Below are 17706 nucleotides of genomic sequence, written 5' to 3'. Positions count from 1 at the left end.
TATACGGTTGCCGTCAGGAAGAGGGACACCAGACGAGAGCATTGCCTAGTCCGGGCGACGGGGGCGACTTCTCTTTAGAGATCACCATGCCCCTGGTATTGTCGGGTCGGCATGGGGCGGCAGAGAGGTCCAGGGTTTGGAGGATGCTTTTATGGATCTAGGTTTTGAAGGTTGGTTTTGCTGGGTAGGCAATGGGAAATGGGGAAAGACAGAAGCCTTTCCATGGGGGAAAGCGAGGGAAAGAACAAGAGGGAGTGAAGGAAGGTTGGTGCGCTATCCATGGTCCATCTATAGGCAAACCTGGCCAAGTAAAGAATGTCGTCCAAGCCAGGGAAATACCCTTTGTTCCTAGCATATACACAACTGATATACAGGTAGTTCAAAGCTGCGACATTTATTTTGGATTAGAGGGCGTAATAATTAAAAACATTAAAAGTTAGCAGTCCTTTTAGAATAAACTTAACTTCTTTTGCGCTAGTATATAATTTTTCATGAATAAAAAACCAGTGTCGACTTCTAGGCAAAAAAAGAACAGAATTTATTTGCTATTATAGGTCACTATTCATACTATTTTGGCTGAAATTTAGTTTTTTTCTAAAGAAGTCCACAGGGTTTTTATCTTTGCGGTTTTCTACAAGTACAATGAAAGTTCAAGTTTATTTTAAAAATATTTTCAGAATTTTTAAAACTTTTATTTAGTTGCTACTTTCCCATATAGAGTGTGTATACACCCATAGACCAAACGTTCTTGTCCGCTCCAAGCCATCCAGGCTAGTGGGATTTTCTTCTCAAAAAAGAAAAAAGCTAGTGTGATTTAAAAATTTCTTTTGGAGAGATCGCTCTTTTTTTATATAGACAAGGAGAACTCGCACCTATACAGCGCTTCATGCATGGTTTAGTCAACGGAGCACGACTTTAAGGGCCGGCCCATGTAGCGCTAGCGCCTGATTCGTCACTCTCTTTTCTTAGTAACAAAACAGGCATCTACAAGTTTTTTAACTGTTGACTTTGGCTATGACCCTGACCATGAAAAAAATCATAAATTCTAAACTAAACCCGTATTTCAAAACCTTTCATGGATTTCAAAAATCTCACAAATATGATAATGTTAAATAATTTGAAATTCTCATAAATTTGAAAATTATTCACGAATTTTAAAAATATTTTAAAAAACATGACTTTTAAAATGGAATAAGGAAAAAATGCAAACCAAATAAAACCAACATAGAAATACCGAAGACAGAAAACATCAGTAAAATCAGACCAGAAGTTTCCAGCAGGTTCCCAAAAACCGGACTATGGAAGTCAAATAGATGGATCGGCCCATGTAGAAACGCCGTGGGCACTATGCACGGGCAACACACTAACTAGCGCATAAGCGCGAATAGGATTAGGCTCTCTTTTTTTTCAATCAGGTAAAGGGTTTGAGAGATGGAGGCCGCGATTGAAAAATATTCCGTTCCCTCACTTTCGGCTGTCATCTTGGCGCTGAAAAGTGTGGATACATCAGATTAATAGTGATGTCGTCTTCGGTAGCTTTTTCATAGTGGTGCTTTTACGAAGAAAAATCTAAACCATAAAATGGCGGTGCATGGAGCTAGTAAGCTTTGTGTTCTGACATATCCATTTATTTGAATCTGACAACTTTATGTTATTGTGACGAATTGTTTTTGCTAGTTTGGCTTTTTGTGGAGTTGAAACATTTCCTCGATGTTGCGCCGAAGATCTTGTCATTCAACGATACAGTATTTGTAGGGGATTAACCCCGAGCCAAGTCCGTTCATCAGACATTGCTTCTATTTGGACAACGACTCAAATGACTTACAAAAATCTTTATTGATAATCAAGTTCTTATATAGGTGAATAAATGATAGTACCACTGTGTCACTCCAATTGCGGTATCTTTGTTGAAGTTTTAGAAATGTTTCATCTGGCAAAGATGGATACCACGGAGAAGCTATCTCTAAGAAATTTTATTGAAATGTTTAGTTATAGGAGTTACTTTGTAATTTCTTGGATTTTGGATACAAACCATTGTGCATATAGTGTTTACAAGTATGAATATATTTACAGGTGTTTAAAAGGACAAGTACGATTTCCTTGACTAAAAAAAACAATACAGCGTTTCACAGCCTAAGATTTCTGGTCCTGATGAGAGTGTCCAGAGAGGACAATTTTATAACATTCTCATACTTTTTCTCGAACATGAGAACTTAGTGCGGTCATTAATTGCTCCAAAAAATAGCTCTCCATTTTATTTTATTTTCTGACGTTCCATTTTTTTCTAAAGTCAAGATAAATAAGAATTTGGTCAAGTCTATAGAAAAGTGTTTTAGCATATATACAAAAATATATTTTATGAAGACTTGAACAAAAACTAATTTTTTGATATAAATATTGACACCTTTTTTTATAGATCTAGACAAACTTAAACGGAGGTAGTATTACCTTTGTACGAAGTGTTCGAGTTGTGTTGAATATTGTGTAGGTTATAGTTGAACACTAATGCCATGTTTGGATTGTCATATTCTTTTCAAATACATCCTTATAGAATAAGGGTCTCGACTCATCGTTTTGTTTGCATCGAGAGTAGAGCAGCCGGCAAGATAGATACTGGTGTAAAATATACACCAAGAAATCCAAGCATGCCCCCCTAAGTCGTAACGAGTGTAAACAGGGTAAACCTGATCATTCCATGGGCCGGGTCAGGTTCGGACTGGGCTTGGCAACACCCGAAGAAAAATAGCCCGAGTCCAGCCTGGATGTCGGGTTTTGGGTTCGGGCCTCCAGCCGGGTTGTCCATTAACAGGTCTAAGATAGGGTATGGAGACAGGACACTTATATCAGGCTTGAGACCAGAATACTTTTGACTTTCCCCATCGAAGAGCATGAAATTCTAAACATCCAAGAAACAGTAGATCGTCTGGAGATAAAGAAAATCATAACGAGAGAACGTTGGAGAGAGAGACGTACCCTGTAAGCAGCGACATGCTGGTTATTTTTCGCTTTCACCAAGATGTTTAGGGTCGATCACCGGCGGTCACGCACACGAATTATTTAACCTGAGGCTAATGTGCTCTGGCTTCGTGGCCGTGCTAGCGCGTAGCACCCCCTTTATAACGCGCAGAAAACAGCGGACCATGACTCGGACATGGAAACAAAGAGCAAGACCATGACTCGGACTTGGAAACGTTCTGCTACAAGTACTAATGTACTATATCCCATGGTTAGAGTCGTGCCGGGACATGATCCTCCTGGGCGATTTGGGAATTCTGGTCTCCGATCCTCTTCTTAATGTATCCTGGACCATTTGATTTGCCCGTGAGATGACATGAGCGGTTGGATAAAATTCGCAATCGGAGTAATGGATAGTTTTCTTTTCTTACCTCAGAATATTGGTACTCTCTCTCTAACTCGTGGGATGTGCGACTGGTGGGCCACCCTGTCTGCGGCTGTGGGTACGCATAGATCCGGCGCGGGTGGCCTGCGGTCAAAACTGCATGCCACCGGCTGTAATTCTCAGATCCAATCATGGGTATTAGAGCGACCTTGCCCTTGCATGGTGTGTCGTGGACGGGTCTTTTCTGTGTAAAGGATAGGAGAGCGCTCGATTGGGTGAGAATCTTAGTCGTCATCCATGTCGCGCCCCTTTCCCTTGCCCTTGCAGCCATCGTTGTGCTTCTATACGGTTCTCCTCTCCCGTCGCTGAGCTCACCTCCGTTGCTGCTCTTCCCATCCCTCTCTCGCCGCCACCCCCGCGTCCTCCCCTAGAGATGACGAGCGCGAGGAGCAAGGCTGGTGACTAGGCACTACCGTACGAGGGGCACAACAAAACTATGACCGGGGGTGTAAACTGTGGAGGGGGCGCCGCACACGGCTAACAATTGATGTTGTGTGCTTGTGAGGCGCCCCCTCCCCACATATATATAGGTGGCAGGGGAGGGGAGGCAGCCAGGGCGTGCCCTAGGGTTGGCCGCTGCCCTGTAGGGGCCTTGCCTTGCCCCGCACCCCCTTTCCATGTATGCATGAAGGGGAAGGAAAGTGGGGGTGAGGGGGTGAGGGAAGGAAGTGGGAATCCTAATCCACACTTTCCTTTCCCTTCCCCGTTTTCTTCTCCTCCTCCTATGGCCTTATAGGGCGCACCAGCCCTTTGTGGGCTAGTGTGTTCCTTCACAAGGCCCATATGGTCCATAGGATTGCCGGGACACCCGAAACACCTTCCGGTGACCTGATAAGTACATGATACCCTCCGGAACACTTTCAGTGTCCAAATACCATCGTACTATATATCAATCTTTACCTCTTGACCACTTCGAGATTCCGAACAACATTCGGTTACCAAATCACATAACTCATATAATACAATATCGTCATCGAACGTTAAGCGTGCGGACCCTACGGGTTCGAGAACTATGTAGACATGACCGAGACACCTCTCCTTTTAATAACCAATAGCGGAACCTGGATTCTCATATTGGCTCCTACATATTTTGCGAAGATCTTTATCAATCGAACCGTTATGACAACATACGTTATTCCCTTTGTCTATCGGTATGTTACATGCCCGAGATTCTATCGTCGGTATCTTCATACCTAGTTCAATCTCGTTACCGGCAAGTCTCTTTACTCGTTCTGTAATACATCATCCTGTAACTAACTCATTAGTCACTTTGCTTGCAAGGCTTCTTATGATGTGTATTACCGAGAGGGCCCAGAGATACCTCTTCCATACTCGGAGTGACAAATCCTAATCTCGATCTATGCCAACTCAACAAACACCTTCGGAGATACCTATAGAACATCTTTATAATCACCCAGTTACGTTGTGACATTTGATAGCACACAAGGCATTCCTCCGGTATCCGAGAGTTGCATAATCTCATAGTCAAAGGAATATGTATTTGACATTAAGAAAGCAATATCAATAAAACTGAACGATCATTATGCTAAGCTAACGGATGGGTCTTGTCCATCACATCATTTTCTTAATGATGTGATCCTGTTATTAAATGACAACTCATGTCCATGGTACGAAAACCTTAACCATCTTTGATCAACAAGCTAGTCAAATAGAGGCTCACTAGGGACATAGTGTTTGTCTCTGTATTCACACATGTATTTAGGTTTCCGATCAATACAATTCTAGCATGAATAATAAACATTTATCATGAATAAGGAAATATAAAACAACAACTTTATTATTGCCTTTAGGGCATATATCCTTCAGTCTCCCACTTGCACTAGAGTGAATAATCTAGTTCACATCCTATGTGATTAACACCCATATTTCGCATCGCCATGTGACCAACACCCAAAGGGTTTACTAGAGTCAATAATCTAGTTCACATCGCCATGTGATTAACACCCAAAGAGTACTAAGGTGTGATCATGTTTTTCTTGTGAGAGAGGTTTAGTCAACGGGTCTGCCACATTCAGATCTGCTATGTCTACAATGCTCTGCATGGAGCTACTCTATTTAATTGCTCCCACTTTCAATATGTATCCATATTGAGACTCAGAGTCATCCGGATTGGTGTCAAAGCTTGCATCGACGTAACCCTTTACGACGAACTCTTTATCACCTCCATAACCGAGAAACATGTCCTTAGTCCTCTTAGGTAACTAAGGATAATTTTGACCGCTGCCCAGTGATTTACTCCTGATCACTATTGTACCCCCTTGCTAAACTCATGGCAAGGTACACAATAGGCCTGGTACACAACATGGCATATTTTATAGAACCTATGGCTGACGCATAGGGAATGACTTTCATTCTCTTTCTATTTTCTGTCGTGGTTGAGCTTTGAGTCTTACTCAACTTCACACCTTGCAACACAGGAAAGAACCCTTTCTTTGACTGATCCATTTTGAACTTCTTCAAAATCTTGTTAAGGTATGTGTTTAGTGGAAGTCCTAATAAGCGTCTCGATCTATCCCTATAGATCTTGATGCCCAATATATAAGTAGCTTCACCGAGGTCTTTCATTGAAAAATTCTTATTCAAGTATCCTTTTATGCTATCCAGAAATTCTATATCATTTCCAATCAATAATATGTCATCCACATATAATATCAGAAATGCTACAGAGCTCCCACTCACTTTCTTGTAAATACAGACTTCACCGTAAGTCTGTATAAAATCATATGCTTTGATAACCTCATCCAAAGCGTATATTCCAACTCCGAGATGCTTGCACTAGTCCATAGATGGATCGCTGGAATTTGCACACTTTGTTAGCACCTTTAGGATTGACAAAACCTTTTGGTTGCATCATATACAACTCTTCTTTAAGAAATCCATTAAGGAATGCAGTTTTAATGTCCACTTGCCAGATTTCATAATCATAAAATGTGGCAATTGCTAACATGATTCGGACAGACTTAAGCATCGCTACATGTGAGAAAGTCTCATTGTAGTCAACCCCTTGAACTTGTCGAATACCTTTTGCGACACATCGAGCTTTGTAGACGGTAACATTACCACCAGAGTCAGTCTTCTTCTTGAAGATCCATTTATTTTCTATGTCTTGCCGATCATCGGGCAAAACCACCAAAGTCTACACTTTGTTCTCATACATGGATCCTATCTCAGATTTCATGGCCTCAAGCCATCTGTCGGAATCTGGGCTCATCATAGCTTCTTCATGGTTCGTAGGTTCGCTATGGTCTAGTAACATGACTTCTAGAACAAGATTATCATACCACTATGGTGCGGATCATGCTCTTGTTGATCTACGAGGTTTAGTAGTAACTTGATCTAAAGTTTCATGATCATCATCATTAGCTTCTTCTCTAGCTGGTGTAGGTATCACGGGAACAGTTTTCTGTGATGAGCTACTTTCCAATTCGAGAGAAGGTACAATTACCTCATCAAGTTCTACTTTCCTCCCACTCACTTCTTTCGAGAGAAACTCCTTCTCTAGAAAGTTCCCATTCTTGGCAACAAAGATCTTGCCTTCAGATCTGTGGTAGAAGGTGTACCCAATTGTTTCCTTAGGGTATCCTATGAAGACGCACTTCTCCAATTTGGGTTTGAGATTTATCAGGTTGAAGCCTTTTGACATGAGTGTCACAACCCCAAACTTTAAGAAACGATAGCTTAGGTTTCTTGCCAAACCATAGTTCATACGGTGTCGTCTCAACGAATTTAGACGGTGCCCTATTTAACGTGAATGCAACTGTCTCTAATGCATAACCCCAGAAGATCGTGGTAAATCGGTAAGAGACATCATAGATCGCACCATATCTAATAAAGTATGGTTACGACGTTTGGACACACCATTATGTTGTGGTGTTCTAGGTGGCGTGAGTTGTGAAACTATTCCACATTGTTTTAAATGAAGGCCAAACTCGTAACTCAAATATTCGCCTCTGTGAATAGATCATAGAAACTTTATTTTCTTGTTACGATGATTCTCCACTTCACTTTGAAATTCTTTTAACTTTTCAAATGTTTCGGACTTGTGTTTCATTAAGTAGATATACCCATATCTGCTCAAATCATCTGTGAAGGTCAGAAAATAACGATACCCGCCGCGTGCCTCAACACTCATTGGACCTCATACATCGGTATGTATTATTTCTAATAAGTCATTGGCTCGCTCCATTGTTCCGGAGGACGGAGTTTTAGTCATCTTTCCCATGAGGCATGGTTCGCAAGTATCAAATGATTCATAATCAAGTGATTCCAAAAGTCCATCTGCATGGAGTTTTTTCATGCGCTTTACACCAATATGACCAAAACGGCAGTGCCACAAGTATGTTGCACTATCATTATCAACTTTGCATCTTTTGGCATCAATATTATGAATATGTGTATTACTACGATCGAGATTCAATAAACCATTTACATTGGGTGTATGACCATAGAAGGTTTTATTCATGTAAACAGAACAACAATTATTCTCCGACTTAAATGAATAACTGTATTGCAATAAACATGATCCAATCATATTCATGCTCAACGCAAACACCAAATAACATTTATTTAGATTCAACTCTAATGCCGAAGGTAGAGGAGTATGTGATGGTGATCTTATAAACCTTGGAATCACTTCCAACACACATCGTCGCCTCGCCCTTAACTAGTCTATGTTCATTTGGCAACTCCAGTTTCGAGTTACTAATCTTAGCAACTGAACTGGTATCAAATACCCATGGGCTACTATGAACACTAGTAAAGCACACATCAATAACATGTATATCAAACATACCTTTGTTCACTTTGCCATCCTTCTTATCCGACAAGTATTTCGGGCAGTTCCGCTTCCAGTGACCATTCCCTTTGCAGTAGAAGCACTCAGTTTCAGGCTTAAGTCTAGCTTTGGGCTTCTTCACGGGAGTGGCAAATTTTTGCCATTTTCCTTGAAGTTCCCTTTCTTTCCCTTGCCCTTTTTCTTGAAACTAGTGGTCTTGTTAACCATCAACACTTGATGCTCTTTCTTGGTTTCTACCTTTGCTGATTTCAGCATCGCGAAGAGCTTGGGAATCATTTTCGTCATCCCTTGCATATTATAGTTCATCACGAAGTTTTAGTAACTTGGTGATAGTGACTAGAGAACTCTATCAATCACTATCTTATCTGGAAGATTAACTCCCACTTGATTCAAGTGATTGTAGTACCCACATATTTTGAGCACATGCTCACTAGCTGAGCCATTCTCCTCCATCTTGTAGGCAAAGTACTTGTCAGAGGTCTCATACCTCCCGACACGAGCATGAGTCTGAAATACCAATTTCATCTCTTGGAACATCTCATATGTTCCGTGGCATTCAAAACATTTTTGAAGTCCCGGTTCTAAGCCATAAAGCATGGCGCACCAAACTATTAACTGGTCATCATATCGAGCTTCCCAAACATTCATAACATTTGCATCTGCTCCTGCAATAGGTCTGTCACCTAGCGGTGCAGCAAGGACATAATTCTTCTGTGCAACAATGAGGATAATCCTCAGATCACGGACCCAGTCCGCATTATTGCTACCATCATTTTTTAACTTAGTTTTCTCTAGGAACATATCAAAAATAGGGAAGCTACAACGCGAGCTATTGATCTACAACGTAATTTGCAAATACTATCAGGACTAAGTTCATGATAAATTAAGTTCAATTAATCAAATTACTTAAGAACTCCTACTTAGATAGACATCCCTCGAGTCATCTAAATGATACGTGATCCAAATCAACTAAACCATGTCCGATCATCATGTGAGATGGAGTAGTCATCAATGGTGAACATCTTTATGTTGATCATATCTACTATATGATTCATGTTCGACCTTTCGTTCTCCAGTGTTCCGAGGCCATGTCTGTACATGCCAGGCTCGTCAAGTTTAACCCGAGTATTCCGCATGTGCAAAACTGTCTTGCACCCGTTGTATGTGAACGTAGAGTCTATCATACCCGATCATCACACGGTGTCTCAAGACGACGAACTGTCGCAATGGTGCATACTCGGGGAGTACACTTTGTTGGGGAACGTAGTAATTTCAAAAAAATTCCTACGCACACGCAAGATCATGGTGATGCATAGCAACGAGAGGGGAGAGTGTGATCTACGTACCCTTGTAGATCGACAACGGAAGCGTTAACTTGGTTGATGTAGTCGTACGTCTTCACGGCCCGACCGATCAAGCACCGAAACTACGGCACCTCCGAGTTCTAGCACACGTTCAGCTCGATGACGATCCCCGGACTCCGATCCAGCAAAGTGTCGGGGAAGAGTTCCGTCAGCACGACGGCGTGGTGACGATCTTGATGTACTACTGTCGCAGGGCTTCGCCTAAGCACCGCTAAAATATTATCGAGGACTATGGTGGAAGGGGGCACCGCACACGGCTAAGAATATGATCACGTGGATCAACTTGTCTCTAGGGGGTGCCCCTGCCTCCGTATATAAAGGCTCAAGGGAGAGGGGCCGGCCGGCCATCATAGGGCGCGCCAGGAGGAGTCCTACTCCCTCCGGGAGTAGGACTCCCCCCTTTCCTAGTTGGAATAGGATTCGCGGAGGGGGGAAAAGAGGAGAGAGAGGAGGAAGGGGGCCCGGCCCCCTCTCCATGTCCTATTCGGACCAAGGGGGGAGGGGCGCGCGGCCCATCTATGGCCACCTCTCCTCTCTTCCACTAAGGCCCATATACCTCCCGGGGGGGTCCGGTAACCTCCCGGTAATCCGGTAAAATCCCGATTTCACCCGGAACACTTCCGATATCCAAACATAGGCTTCCAATATATCAATCTTTATGTCTCGACCATTTCGAGACTCCTCGTCATGTCCGTGATCACATCCGGGACTCCGAACAACCTTCGGTACATCAAAACGCATAAACTCATAATATAACTGTCATCGAAACCTTAAGCGTGCGGACCCTACGGGTTCGAGAACAATGTAGACATGACCGAGACACGTCTCCGGTCAATAACCAATAGCAGGACCTGGATGCCCATATTGGTTCCTACATATTCTACGAAGATCTTTTATCGGTCAGACCGCATAACAACATACGTTGTTCCCTTTGTCATCGGTATGTTACTTGCCCGAGATTCGATCGTCGGTATCCTATACCTAGTTCAATCTCGTTACCGGCAAGTCTCTTTACTCGTTCTGTAATACATCATCCCGCAACTAACTCATTAGTTGCAATGCTTGCAAGGCTTAAGTGATGTGCATTACCGAGAGGGCCCAGAGATACCTCTCCGACAATCGGAGTGACAAATCCTAATCTCGAAATACGCCAACCCAACATGTACCTTTAGAGACACCTGTAGAGCTCCTTTATAATCACCCAGTTACGTTGTGACGTTTGGTAGCACACAAAGTGTTCCTCTGGCAATCGGGAGTTGCATAATCTCATAGTCATAGGAACATGTATAAGTCATGGAGAAAGCAATAGCAACATACTAAACGATCGGGTGCTAAGCTAATGGAATGGGTCATGTCAATCAGATCATTCAACTAATGATGTGATCCCATTAATCAAACAAAAACTCTTTGTCCATGGTTAGGAAACATAACCATCTTTGATTAACGAGCTAGTCAAGTAGAGGCATACAAGTGACACTCTGTTTGTCTATGTATTCACACATGTATTATGTTTCCGGTTAATACAATTCTAGCATGAATAATAAACTTTTATCATGATATAAGGAAATAAATAATAACTTTATTATTGCATCTAGGGCATATTTCCTTCAACTTATACCTTGAATTTTTAGTTAAGGGATCATCTTATAATGCTACCGTCGTACTAAGCAAAATAAGATGCATAAAAGATAAACATCACATGCAATCAAAATATGTGACATTATATGGCCATCATCATCTTGTGCTTTTGATCTCCATCTACAAAGCATCGTCATGATCTCCATAGTCACCAGCTCGACACCTTGATCTCCATCGTTGCGTTGTGGTCGTCTCGCCAACTATTGCTTCTACAACTATCGCTAACGCATGGTGATAAAATAAAGCAATTACATGGCGTTTGCCTTTCATACAATAAAGAGACAACCATAAGGCTCCTGCCAGTTGCCGATAACTTTTACAAAACATGATCATCCCATACAATAACGTATATCACATCATGTCTTGACCATATCACATCACAACATACCCTGCAAAAACAAGTTAGACATCCTCTACTTTGTTGTTGCAAGTTTTACGTGGCTGCTACGGGCTTCTAGAAAGAACCATTCTTACCTATGCATCAAAACCACAACAGTGATTTATCAAGTTTGCTGTTTTAACCTTCATCAAGGACCGACCGCAGTCAAATTCGATTCAACTAAAGTAGGAGAAATAGGCACCCGCCAACCACCTTTATGCAAAACTAGTTGCATGTCTGTTGGTGGAACCGGTCTCATGAACGTGGTCATGTAAGGTTGGTTCGGGCCGCTTCATCCAACAATACCGCCGAATCAAAATAAGACATTGGTGGTAAGCAGTATGACGATCACCGCCCACAACTCTTTGTTTTCTACTCGTGCATATCATCTACGCATAGACCTAGCTCGGAGGCCACTGTTGGGAAACGTAGAATGCAATTTCAAAAATTTCCTAAGCTCACGCAAGATCTATCTAGGAGATGCATAGAAACGAGGGGGAGAGTGTGTCTACGTACCCTCGTAGACCGAAAGCGGAAGCGTTTTACAACACAGTTGATGTAGTCGAACATCTTCTAGCTCCGACCGATCAAGCACCGAGCGTACGACACCTCCGAGTTCTGCACACGTTCAACACGATGATGTCGCTCGCCTTCTTGATCCAGCAAGGTGTCAAGAAAGTAGATGAGTTCCGTCATCACGATGGGATGGTGACGGTGATGGTGAAGTGATTCTCGTAGGGCTTCGCCTAAGCACCGCAAAACTATGACCGGGGGTGTAAACTATGGAGGGGGCGCCGCACACGGCTAACGATTGCTGTTGTGTGCTTATGAGGCGCCCCCTCCCCACATATATATAGGTGGGAGGGGAGGGGAGGCAGCCAGGGCGCACCCTAGGGTTGGCCGCCGCCCCTAGGGGCCCTGCCTTGCCCTACGCCCCTTTCCATGTAAGCATGAAGGGGAAGGAAAGAGGGGGGGGGAGGGGGGGGGAAGAAGGGGGAATCATAATCCAGACTTTCCTTTCCTTCTCCTCCTCCTATGGCCTTATAGGGCGCACCAGCCCCTTGTGGGCTGGTGTGTTCCTTCACAAGGCCCATATTGCCCATAGGATTGCCGGGGACACCCGAAACACCTTCTGGTGACCCGATAAGTACCCGATACCCTCCGGAACACTTTTGGTGTCCGAATACCATCGTCTTATATATCAATCTTTACCTCTTGACCATTTAGAGACTCCTCGTCATGTCTGTGATCTCATTCGGGACTCTGAACAACATTCGGTCACCAAATCACATAACTCATATAATACAATATCGTCATCGAACGTTAAACGTGCGGACCCTATGGGTTCGAGAACTATGAAGACATGACCGAGACACCACTCCGGTTAATAACCAATAGCAGAACCTGGATGCTCGTATTGGCTCCTACATAATCTACAAAGATCTTTATCGATCGAACCGTTATGACAACATACGTTATTCCCTTTGTCTATTGGTATGTTACTTGCACGAGATTCCATCGTTGGTATTTTCATACCTAGTTCAATCTCGTTACCGGCAAGTCTCTTTACTCATTCGTAATACATCATCCTATAACTAACTCATTAGTCACTTTGCTTGCAAGGCTTCTTATGATGTGTATTACCGAGAGGGCCCAAAGATACCTCTCCGATACTCGGAGTGACAAATCCTAATCTCGATCTATGCCAACTCAACAAACACCTTCGGAGATACCTATAGAGAATCTTTATAATCACCCAGTTATGTTGTGACATTTGATAGCATGCAAGGCATTCCTCTGGTATCCGGGAGTTGCATAATCTCATAGTCAAAGGAATATGTATTTGACATCAAGAAAGCAATAGCAATAAAACTGAACGATCATTATGCTAAGCTAATGGGTGGGTCTTGTCCATCACATCATTCTCTTAATGATGTGATCCCGTTATCAAATGAAAACTCATGTCCATGGTCCAGAAACCTTAACCATCTTTGATCAACGAGCTAGTCAAGTAGAGGCTCACTAGGGACATAGTGTTTGTCTATGTATTCACACATGTATTTAGGTTTCCGATCTATTCAATTCTAGCATGAATAATAAACATTTATCATGAATAAGGAAATATAAAATAACAACTTTATTATTGCCTATAGGGCATATTTCCTTCAGAGTTTAGGGGGCTCTTTGGCCCAGCCCAAAAGGACCAGTGGCCGACGTGTCAAGCACTCCTTAATCCAGGACTCCGTCCATGAGTGTCACCATCGTCACCACGAACGCAGTGATGTGCAGCGTACCTCAAGGCGGGGGTTGATCCGTTGTTGTCCCAATCTTTCATGAGACAAACCTTCATCACATCAAGAATTAGTTATGGGTTTACGAAGATGTTCACAAGCTCCACAGAAACAACACGCAAACCCCTTGATCTGAAGGAATAACATGGACAAATCGTATAGGCCCAGCTTGTAATCTCCTACGCGCTGCGCAGGAATTCACATGTTAGTAGAGATTTTTGTAAGATTTCTCTAAACTCAATAATGATCGACGACCGAAACACACAGACGGTGCAAATACCGCGAGATCCCTCGGTATGGGTCCGAGCGTTGCTAGAAGTCTTAGATCGGAAGTTTCACAAATGGTTTATTTAGGTTAGGGCCTCCGGAGAGTAATACTTTATATCCTTCTTACTTTCGTCATTCATGGTGGATGGATACCTCATGCGAGGGGTTACAATATGCATGAGATTGCTACCAAGAGTTTGCCTATCTGAGGAGAGATCATCCTAGAGGGGTCCGTAACCTCCCTTTATATAGGTAGGGAGGTTTATGGTTTACATAGCAGCATACACAATCTTGGGCACTGTCGCCCTTAGCATTTGGGGGCACAAAGGTCTCTGGCACTCCCTGGAGCTTCTTCCTTGTACTGGGCCTAGTGGGCTATTTGTAGACGTCAAGGCCGGCCTCTCTTGAGAGATACACCCCCCGGTGCAGGGTAGCATGACAAGCATAGTTTCCAATTCATCATAAAATAAAGAGAAAAGTATATTTTTCGTCCCTCAACTTTTGGGCGAGTCTAGATTTGATCCCTCAACTCTAAAACCGGAGAAGTTGCACCATTAACACTTCAAACCAGTTAAGTTTCGTCCCTTGATATGAAAGTAGTGGTATCCATGCTGAGTCAACATTGTTTTGACCAGTCGTTGCCCGTGTGGCAATCTCTCTCTCCCCTCTCTCTCTCTCCCTCTCTCTCTCCCTCTCTCTCTTTTTCTCCTTTGTCCTTCTCATCCTATCTCTTGTAGGAATTTTATCGAGCACTTGTAGCACACCCGCACTTCCATCCACCTCGTTGACTACACCTGCCGCCCTGCCGTCAGAGCCCAGCCACAGCACATCCACGGCAGCACGGTGACACTGCATGCAGGGTGAGGCGGCGTTTAGGAGAGCAACCAATGGCACAACGACCAACAGGACCACAAATGGTGGTTGCGTGCGGGTCGACCATGGCGGGGCACAGCTCGCACGGAGGCTACAGAAGTGTGCGAAGTAACCATGAGCTTGACGTCAGTGAGTTGCAACACCCCCAATGTCATGCTACAGTGACCTTCCACTAATGGTGCCATGTCATCAAGATTTACTAAGCCAAATTGCCCCTTGATAAAAATCCAACTCAAATTGCAAGTGAAATTTTAAATTCACAAACGTGCAAACAAAATAGTTCATAATATGGAAAATGTTCCCTAAGTATTTATGATAAGAAAAATAACATCATTAAAGTTCCCAAAATGCCCCTAAGAATTAAAACAGTGGAACAACAACCTTTTAATTGACCTTTTCATTTTCAAAAATATGTAAACCTTTCCAAATGACCCCACACTTTTTGTGCAACCTAGTAATGTTGCGCTTGAATTATGTGCAAAGTATCACATTTTACAAAATTCATTTAGTGTGAAAACGAATTGCAAAACAGAAAAGAAATAAGAAACAAAAAATAAAAAAGAAAAGAGGAAAACGGGCACTGTGCCACTGGACCCTAGCTAGCTACAGGGCGGCCCTGTCCGCTATAGCCGGCCTTTTCCCTATGTCCGGTCAGCGTCAGGGAAAGGCCGCTCCATGGCCACTGACGCCGCACGCGCCGCCATCAAGAGCCGGAGTGATGGATAAGAGCAGCCCTGCTCCCTCTCACTCTCCCCTTGAAACCCTAGACCTTTTCCCCTCCCCCTCGCCTCGTTTCCCCCCGATTTGGAGCTCACCATGAGGAGCCGGTGCGCGGCGACGTCAATCTCGTGGCCACTGGCCTCCTCTCACCGCCCCTCCATGTCCAGGAGCTCCGTCGGGCTCCTCCTCGTCATCTCCACTCTCAAGACCGAGCAGGGAAGCCGTCAAGCGTCGCCCTCGACCCGTCTTCTCCACCTTCGGCCGCCGCACCTTAGCATCCGATTCGCCGCGCTCCGACCACCCCGGCTCCCCTAGGCTCTCGTCGACCTCATTGTGAGCCCCCGCATCCTCCCCTATCCCCCTGAGCTCCGGCACCCCCCTAGCTAGCTCCGCCATCGCGTCCGAGAGCTCACCACCAGCGTGCACCTCGTCCCCGCAGCCACGACGAGCAAAGCTCGCGCCCGAGCACATTGGCGTGCTTCGGGTCTCCCCAGGATCCCGTAGCAAGCGCTAGCATATTCCCCCGTGCCCCCTAGCGCCCCCCGGTCGAGTCCGTGCTCGGGCCGCCGTCGCGAGCTCGTCTCCGGCGAGCCCCACGCTTCCCAGCCGCCGCCGCCTATGGCAACGGATGCGCGTGAGCCTGGGCATCCCATAGGTAGCCTCCGCGTGTTAAATGGTTGCTGGAGACCATTTTTCGGACACCACCACACGTTTCGCCTCGCTGGAGGTTCATCGCCGGCGTGCACGTAGTTAAACACCCCCTGGGCCACTTCTGGTGGGCCCAGGCCGTCAGGCCGATTAAATTATCCCTAATGGCTCGCTGACACCTCACCCCATCGGAGGAGGGGATCGAGATCGCTAGAGAGGCTTGTGGAGTGGCGAGCAGCGACGAACGGGGCTCGGGTTGATGGGAGGGGTCGAGGAGCTCACACGCACACAGAGGAGAGGTGGTGCCAAGCATACGACGCGGGAGGGAGACGACTTAGGCACATGGGCGCACTATGCCCTCTGCTCCTCTTTATCCGCGTCTGCAGCGGTTGTCGCCGACATCTGGGAGCTCCAGCGAGAGGTCAGGAGGGACGGGTCGAGGCAGGGGAAGCTCCAAGACAAGATGGAATGGCCGGAGGCGTGCTCACCGGCGGAGCAGTGGCTCTGCCGGCGCTCAGAGCACGTCGAACACACGCCTGGCACGTTGGACTCACGCGGTCACCGCGTGCACTGGTGCAACGCGATGCACCCGAGTGGTGAAATCATGTCTGGGGGTTTGTCTGTGCAGTGTTTAGTCTCTCTGAGGTGTTGGATCAAAACTAGGTCGACATGAGGTGACTAGAGCTCCTTGGCAAGTTTTTGGACAGAAACTGTTGAGAGAATTCTAGAGAGAGTTAGGAGCCGAAACTTGGGGGTTATGGGTTAGCTAGGAATGTCGTCAAGCTATAAAAATTTCAGCTCAAGGGGAGTAGTCAAAAATATACTTCCTTCACAAAGTACCATTTCTGACCAGAATGGAAATGATTTTCTACAGAAAAAGTACTCCACATGACCATAGGATTTTTTTGCATAGGAAGATGAGGCATGGTCCAAAAAATATTTGGGAATTTTCTCATATTTTTGGGAGCAATAAAATAGGGGTTGCTTTGGAGCAGAAGGGAAAATCATTCATTTTCAGAGGGAAAATGAATATTTTGCCTGTGAGAAAAATATTCCCATGGCAATATTTTGAAATATATGAGAACAAGAGATGTTGTTGGGAGTGAGTGGAGTCACTTGGGTGAAAATCAAAATAATGCCCAAGTGCTAAGTCCAAATGAGTTAATTCAAAAACTCAGTTTCAAACCAAATTTGCAATAAACTTCGGAGAAAGAAAAATGGCAAAAACCAGGGTGTCACATATAAGCATATCTCAAAGTGTCAATCAATTGTTTTAATTCAAACACAGGATCACCTTTAGGTGGACGAGG

This window comes from Triticum urartu, chromosome 6 (genome assembly GCF_003073215.2).
Source record: "Triticum urartu cultivar G1812 chromosome 6, Tu2.1, whole genome shotgun sequence".
NCBI lineage: Eukaryota > Viridiplantae > Streptophyta > Magnoliopsida > Poales > Poaceae > Triticum > Triticum urartu.
The sequence above is the reverse complement of the archived record's forward strand: the minus strand, read 5'-3'. Positions refer to the sequence as shown.